The sequence below is a fragment of the Phyllobates terribilis genome, unplaced genomic scaffold (genome assembly GCF_046119375.1).
Source record: "Phyllobates terribilis strain yellow unplaced genomic scaffold, ASM4611937v1 Scaffold_136__1_contigs__length_4911898, whole genome shotgun sequence".
Taxonomy (NCBI): Eukaryota; Metazoa; Chordata; class Amphibia; order Anura; family Dendrobatidae; genus Phyllobates; species Phyllobates terribilis.
Genome location: NW_027362896.1, coordinates 3,083,356 through 3,091,962, shown reverse-complemented (window position 1 = coordinate 3,091,962; position 8,607 = coordinate 3,083,356). Strand labels below are relative to the sequence as shown.

Below are 8,607 nucleotides of genomic sequence, written 5' to 3'. Positions count from 1 at the left end.
GAAATATATGGGGTCCATTATTCTGTATGGAGCAATATATGGGGCCCACTATTCTGTATGGAGCATTATATTGGGCCCACTATTCTGTATGGAGCAATATATGGGGTCAATTATTCTGTATGAAGAAATATATGGGGTTCATTATTCTGTATGAAACATTATATGGGGCCCATTATTCTGTATGGAGCATTATATGAGACCCATTATTCTGTATGGAGAAATATATGGGGTCCATTATTCTGTATGGAACATTATATGTGGCCCATTATTCTGTATGGAGCATTATATGAGACCCATTATTCTGTATGGAGCAATATATGGGGTCCATTATTCTGTATGGAGCATTATATGGGGCCCATTATTCTGTATGGAGCGCTATATGAGGCCCTTTATTCTGTATGGAGCATTATATGGGGCCCATTATTATGTATGGAGCATTATATGGTGTCCACTATTCTGTATGGAGCGCTATATGAGGCCCATTATTCTGTATGGAGCAATATATGAGGCCCATTATTCTGTATGGATCATTATATGGGGTCCATTACTCTGTATGGAGCACAATATGGGGTCCATCAATCTGTGTGCAGAGTTATATGAGGCCCATTATTCTGTATGGATCATTATATGGGATTCATTATTCTGTATGGAGCATTATATGAGGTCAATTATTCTGTATGGAGAAATATATGGGGTCCATTATTCTCTATGGAGCATTATATGAGGCCTATTATTCTGTATGGAGCAATATATGGGGTTCATTATTCTGTATGGAGCACTATATAGGGCCCATTATTCTGTACAGGGTATTATTTGGGGTCCATTATTCTGTATGGAGCAATATATGCGGTCCATTATTCTGTATGGAGCATTATTTGGGATCCATTATTCTGTATGGAGCATTATATGAGGCCCACTATTGTGTATGCAGCATTATATGAGGCCCATTATCCTGTATGGAGAAATATATGGGGTCCATTATTCTGTATGGAGCAATATATGGGGCCCACTATTCTGTATGGAGCATTATATTGGGCCCACTATTCTGTATGGAGCAATATATGGGGTCAATTATTCTGTATGAAGAAATATATGGGGTTCATTATTCTGTATGGAACATTATATGGGGCCCATTATTCTGTATGGAGCATTATATGAGACCCATTATTCTGTATGGAGAAATATATGGGGTCAATTATTCTGTATGGAACATTATATGTGGCCCATTATTCTGTATGGAGCATTATATGAGACCCATTATTCTGTATGGAGCAATATATGGGGTCCATTATTCTGTATGGAGCATTATATGGGGCCCATTATTCTGTATGGAGCGCTATATGAGTCCCTTTATTCTGTATGGAGCATTATATGGGGCCCATTATTATGTATTGAGCATTATATGGTGTCCATTATTCTGTATGGAGCGCTATATGAGGCCCATTATTCTGTATGGAGCAATATATGAGGCCCATTATTCTGTATGGATCATTATATGGGGTCCATTACTCTGTATGGAGCACAATATGGGGTCCATCAATCTGTGTGCAGAGTTATATGAGGCCCATTATTCTGTATGGAGCATTATATGGGGTCCATTATTCTGTATGGAGCATTATGTGGCGTCCACTAATCTGTATGGAGCATTATATGGGGTCCACTATTCTGTATGGAGCAATATATGGGGTCCATTATTCTGTATGGAGCATTATATGGGGCCCACTATTCGGTATGGAGCAATATATGGGGCCCATTATTCTGTATGGAGCATTATATAGGGCCCATTATTTTGTATGGAGCATTATATGGGGTCCGTTTCTCTGTATGGAGCAATATATGGGGTCATTATTCTGTATGGAGCAATATATGGGGGTCCATTAATCTGTATGGAGCATTATATGGGGCCCACTATTCTGTATAGTGCAATATATAGGGTCCATTATTCTGTATGGAGCATTATATGGGGCCCATTATTCTGTATGGAGTATCATTTGTGGTCCATTATTCTGTATGGAGCAATATATGGGGTTCATTATTCTGTATGGAGCATTATATGGGGCCCATTATTTTGTATGGAGCATTATATGGGGTCCGTTACCCTGTATGGAGCAATATGTAGGGCCCATTATTCTGTATGGAGCAATATATGGGGTCCATTATTCTGTATGGAGCCTTATATGGGGTCCATTATTCTGTATGGAGCATTAGATGGGGTCCATTATTCTGTATGGAGCAATATATAGGGTCCATTATTCTGCATGGAGCATTATATGGGGCCCATTATTCTGTATTGAGCATTATATGGGGTCCATTATTCTGTATGGAGCGCTATATGAGGCCCATTATTCTGTATGGAGCAATATATGAGGCCCATTATTCTGTATGGAGCATTATATTGGGCCCATTATTCTGTATGGAGCATTATATGGGGTCCATTACTCTGTTTGGAGCACTATATGGGGTCCATTATTCTGTATGCAGCGTTATATGAGGCCCATTATTCTGTATGGAGCAATATATAGGGTCCATTATTCTGTATGGAGCATTATATGGGGTCCATTATTCTGTATGGAGCATTATATGGGGTCCATTATTCTGTATGGAGCATTATATGGCGTCCACTAATCTGTATGAAGCATTATATGGGGTCCACTATTCTGTATGGAGCAATATATGGTGTCCATTATTCTGTATGGAGCATTATATGGGGCCAACTATTCTGTATGGAGCAATTTATGGGGCCCATTATTCTGTATGGAGCAATATATGAGGCCCATTTTTCTGTATGGAGCATTATATGGGGCCCATTATTTTTTATGGAGCATTATATGGGGCTCATTATTCTGTATGGAGCAATATATGGGGGTCCATTAATCTGTATGGAGCATTATATGGGGCCCACTATTCTGTATGGAACAATACATAGGGTCCATTATTCTGTATGGAGCATTATATAGGGTCCATTATTCTGTATGGAGTATTATTTGGGGTCCATTATTCTGTATGGAGCAATATATGGGGTCCATTATTCTGTATGGAGCATTATATGGGGTCCATTATTCTGTATGGAGCATTATATGAGGCCCACTATTCTGTATGCAGCATTATACGAGGCCCATTATTCTGTATGGAGCAATATATGAGGCCTATTTTTCTGTATGGAGCAATATATGAGGCCCATTATTCTGTATGGAGCATTATATAGGGCCCACTATTCTGTATGGAGCATTATATAGGGCCCATTATTCTGTATAGAGCAATATATGGGGTCCATTATTCTGTATGGAGCATTATATTGGGTCCATTATTCTGTATGGAGCATTATATGGGGTCCATTATTCAGTATGAGCAATATATAGTGTCCATTATTCTGTATGGAGCATTATATGGGGCCCATTATTCTGTATGGAGCAATATATGGGGACAATTATATGATCTTTTTTCAACCTATGTAAATATGTAACATCCCCCATGTTAATGTATGGCGATCTCCACTCCAGGACATTCAGAACTTATCTTAGAAAATTCACCAAAATGGGGATGAAAACCATAATTACCAAAAAAGTGAGGTTCCAGTTGACTGATTGATCTGACTATTAAAGGTGAAATCAGCAAGAGGTAAGAATGAAGACCAGTCCTTCTGCTGAGGCGCAACAAAACACCTTAAAATTTGTTCCAAAGATTGATTTATCCTTCCTGCCTGACCATTGGTTTCAGGGTGGTAGGCACAGGAACATGACAAGTCAATCCCCAGCTTATTACAAAACGCTCTCCAGAATTTGGAGCCAAATTGCGCTCCCCTATCAGACACAATGTTATGAGGAATTCCATGTAACCTCACCACATGACAATTAAACAACCTGGAGAGTGTCTCCCATCAGGTAACCCTGACAAAGGAACAAAATGAGCCCGTTTACTGAATCGGTCAACCACCCAAATAACAGTCTTCCCACCAGACAGAGGCAAATCCATGATGAAATCCATGGACAGATGAGTCCACTGTCGTTCTGGAATTGGCAATGGGGCTAATACACCGGCCGGCCGCTTATGACAGACTTTAGCGTTTGCACAAACTTCTCAAGTGGATACAAAATCTTTAGGTCGGTTTCACATCTCCATTTTTTTCCAGTACCGGAGCTATCCGTGTTACGTGTTGCATCCGTGTGCTGTCCATGTTTATCATCCGTGTGCTTTCCGTGTGAATATGTACTGGAAGTTACAATTTGTTTCAGAAATGATAATTTTATCTATAATTAAATGGTTTGATATGGAAAAGGTGTGCCAATTTAGTAATTAGGTACTAAAATCCTTAAAAGCACCATTAGCTCACACATTTATGCTTTGGCTCGTGTGTTAGTAGTTCTGTGGTTTGACAGATATGTCTGTTTCCAATGAGGCGTTGTTGTGGTTGGACTGGCTTCTGTCCCGTCGCTTTGTGGTTCTGCGTCATATTCTTGGTGAAGAACCACGGCGTCCCAAACACTATGGGTTCACCCTCTCCTCTTGCAACGTGGGGCATATGGACATTTTCATACATTGGAAAATAAACTTCGCAAATATACAGCAAAGTTTGTGGCTTTCTGTCGCCTGTCCATGTGTTGTTTGGACAAACGTCTGGAGGATTTGTGTCCTTTCATACTTAGACAAGACACCTGCATGAGACTAAGCATTTCTCCAGAGGAGCGTTTGCTAGTAACCGAGGTAAGTTTCTTCCTCACTCATTTTTTGATAACCCCTTAACTATGTTTGCCAGTGAACATTATTTATTAATTGTAATGCACACGCCCGGGCTGAGCGGCGTGTGCGTGTGATTCCACTGGACCGTGCCGGAGAGTGAATGCCTGGAGGGGCGTAACTAGGTATTCACCCGATCCGACCAGGGTCGCACGACGGCATACGACGCCAGTGCACCAAGGAGGAACCGAGTAGAGGGACCAGGTGCTACTCCAGGACAGACCCCGGACACGGCTGTTGACCCACACAGGGGAATACAGGAACAGACTGGTGGGTATAGGCAGGCACGACTGGTATGCAGGCAGGCGGGTATGCAGGCAGGGGGGTACAGGCAAGCACGGCTAGAGTGCAGACAGGGAGGCACTAGCAGGTAGGAACACAGGCGGGATAGGACCCAGTACACACTGGGACTCAGGAACAGAACCACAGATGTGGCGGACAAACACAGCAGAGTGAGGCCGCCCAGAGAGGTGAGCGAGAGCAGGGCAGGACGAGACCGCCTGGAGCGGTGAGCAAGAGTAGAGCAGGACGAGGCCGCCTGGAGCAGTGAGCAAGAGGTCAGAGCTGAGCGAGACTGCCGGAGCAGTGAGCAAGGAGACAGAGCAGAGCGAGACTGCCGGGGCAGTGAGCAAAGGAGTCAGAGCAGAACGAGACTGCCGGAGCAGTGAGCAAAGGAGTCAGAGCGGAGCGAGACTGCCGGAGCAGTGAGCAAAGGAGTCAGAGCGGAGCGAGACTGCCGGAGCAGTGAGCTAAGGAGTCAGAGTGGAGTGAGACTGCCGGAGCAGTGAGCAAAGGAGTCAGAGCGGAGCGAGACTGCCGGAGCAGTGAGCAAAGGAGTCAGAGCGGAGCGAGACTGCCGGAGCAGTGAGCAAGGCAGAGCAGGCTAGAACCGCCGGAGCGGTGAGCAAGGCAGAGCAGGCTAGAACCGCCGGAGCGGTGAGCAAGGCAGAGCAGGCTAGAACCGCCGGAGCGGTGAGCAAGGCAGAGCAGGCTAGAACCGCCGGAGCGGTGAGCAAGGCAGAGCAGGCTAGAACCGCCGGAGCGGTGAGCAAGGCAGAGCAGGCTAGAACCGCCGGAGCGGTGAGCAAGGCAGAGCAGGCTAGAACCGCCGGAGCGGTGAGCAAGGCAGAACAGGCTAGAACCGCCAGAGTGGTGAGCAAGGCAGAGCAGGCTAGAACCGCCGGAGCGGTGAGCAAGGCAGAGCATGCTAGAACCGCCGGAGCGGTGAGCAAGGCAGAGCAGGCTAGAACCGCCGGAGCGGTGAGCAAGGCAGAGCAGGGGGGACAGGACTCTGTTCACACGGAACAGACAGGAAGGGAAAGGCAGAGCCAGATACCCACAGGGTACTTGCAGTGATGTAGCGAGTGGACCACAAACTCACAAACGGGAGTACAGAGACAACAAGCAGGAGTAAGGTACGAGTTCAGACTCTGCAGAAAAAGGAAAGGTACGGACATAGAGAAACACGGGAAAACAGGCTAGAAGAGTATACAGACAAGAACAGACACAGTAGCAAGATACAGGAGCGGGTCTAGGTAGCAGCCCCTAGAAGGCGGGAGGAACAGGCTAGGAGCGTGTTCAGACAGGACAGGCAAAATACAGGAGCGGGTCTAGGTAATCGGCCCCTAGAAGGCAGGAGGAACAGGCTAGGAGCCTGTTCAGACAGGACAGACTAGATACAGGAGCGGGTCTAGGAATGCAGCCCCTAGAGGGCGAGAGGAACAGGCTAGGAGCGTGTTCAGACAGGCCTGGAAATACAGCCTCCAGGATAGGCAGACAAGAGAACACAGAACGGACCTGGCACATTCAGAGTGCAAGAGCACACTAAATGAAACACAATGCTCAGGCAGGGATTGATTGGAGCAGCTGGTTAAATACCAGGTGACAGACAGCAATAGGCTGAGGACGCTCAAGGGGTGTGACCCACAGCAGGTACAAAAAGCAGGAAGTGATCGGGCGCCGCCCTTAAGCAGCAGAAACAGACACAAACAGACAGCATGGAGGGAAGCCAGAGAGACATTCTGGACTGGAGATCAAGTGCGCGCTCTTGCACAGTGGGAGATGGACCACAATGCAAGGACGCCGCCAGGTATGTTACATTAATGCTGCCCATGTTTTATTAATCTCCAAGGTTAAAGTTTACAAATGCAACCACAATTATTTGCATATGTGAAATGATAGCGAAGCTAAGGCCATTCCCCTCCCCCACATGTGTTATCCATCATTTGGCAGCTCTCCAGTATATGTCACACCTGTGTGCTTCCTTCATAGTTGTGGTTTCTGTTCTGCCCAAACACTGGCCATGTATTGAATATGGTTGGATGTGAATTTTTGGGGATTACATTTTCTGCCTATAATATGTTTTCACTATATTCCCCATTTTATAACCCAATCAGTGTACATTGCTTATTTGTGAACTGAAATCTTTTGGTCATTATGTCTGAATTTGGTTTTTAAAATGTTTTTATTAGTAATTTCAGATTCCTGGCTACTGGCAATTCCTTTAGTTCCCCCCATTTCCAGTTCCTCCTTGGCACTTCGACAATTTCACAGATTGTGCGGACAACCTGTGATATTATTTGGGACAAGCTGAAGAGCCGGTTGATGCCTCAGCCAACAGCACATGACTGGGTGAGGATTGCCCAGGGGTTCATGGAAGCAGCACAGTTTCCCAATTGTATAGATGCACTAGATGGGAAGCACATTCGTGTCAAGAAGCCGCCAAACTCAGGCTCATGATTCTTTAATAAATTACATTTTTTTCTCAGCAGTGCTGCTGGCTTTTGCTGACAGATGCTCGTATTATTCGCTCCTCCAGATTTGCAAGGCGGCTTGCTGAAACGAATGCCAACCTTCCCCAGCCATGTGCACTTCCAGGAGCCTCTGGTCCACCTGCACCATTTATTATGGTTGCTGATGAGGGTTTTGTGCTCTCAAGCCATGTTTTGAGGCAGTTTGCGTGGAGAGTTTGGAGACACAGAGGCGCATTTTTATCATGCGATTGACGAAAGCCTGTTGTTTTGTTGAGCGTGATTTTGGATTGTTAACCTCTAAGTGGCGTATATTTGACAGTGCTATACAAAGGCATCCTGCCAATGTCAAGGCAGCCATAAAGGCAAGCATCCTCTTACATAACGAACATATGAATCATCCTTGGATGATGTTGAGGATGTGAGAATGTTCAGCGTGCTATTACCACACGTTATTCAGCGTGGTCCACAACCTGGTCCCTCTGGCCTTCGAGTCAGGAATATATTTTGTGATTATTTTATGTCACCAGAGTGTAGTGTCCCATGGCAAATAGAGTGAAACAAATAATGTCAACATTAGATAGAATTGTAGGTAAAGGTTTTTTTTAATTGGCTTTGTTTCAAAATTGCTTAGAAACATTAGTTAGGGACTCGCGAGACAATGAGGATCCTTGACGGGGGTTGTGAGCTTATTTTTGTTTGTGGAAAAGGTTACACACTCTTCACAAAGCCTTCCTCTTTCCCAGACAAAATAACAAATACCTCATTTCTAAATTTAACATAAAATAAAAAAACAAAAAAAAATTAACTTAACCAAATTTTCAATTAGTTATTTTTCAACTAGGCTGATATCTGTGTTTACATAATAAATGTTTTAATTACCACAAATGTCTGTGTCATTGAAGCATCGTCTGATCCATTAACCACTTCGCGCCAGAGCCTGTTTTTGCCTTCGTGACCGGGCCAATTTTTTCAATTCTGACCACTGTCACTTTATGAAGTAATTACTCTGGAACGCTTCAACGGATCCCCCTGATTCTGAGATTGCTTTTTCGTGACATATTGTACTTCATGATAGTGGTAAAATTTCTTTGATATCACTTACGTTTATTTGTGAAAAAAT

General features: G+C 44.4%; 1 pseudogene; it reads left to right on the top strand.

Annotated features, from left to right (window-relative positions):
• The first annotated feature begins 4,391 nt into the window (after nucleotides 1-4,391).
• Nucleotides 4,392-7,909, top strand: LOC141204950 (uncharacterized; annotated as a pseudogene).
• The last annotated feature ends 698 nt before the right edge of the window (nucleotides 7,910-8,607 follow it).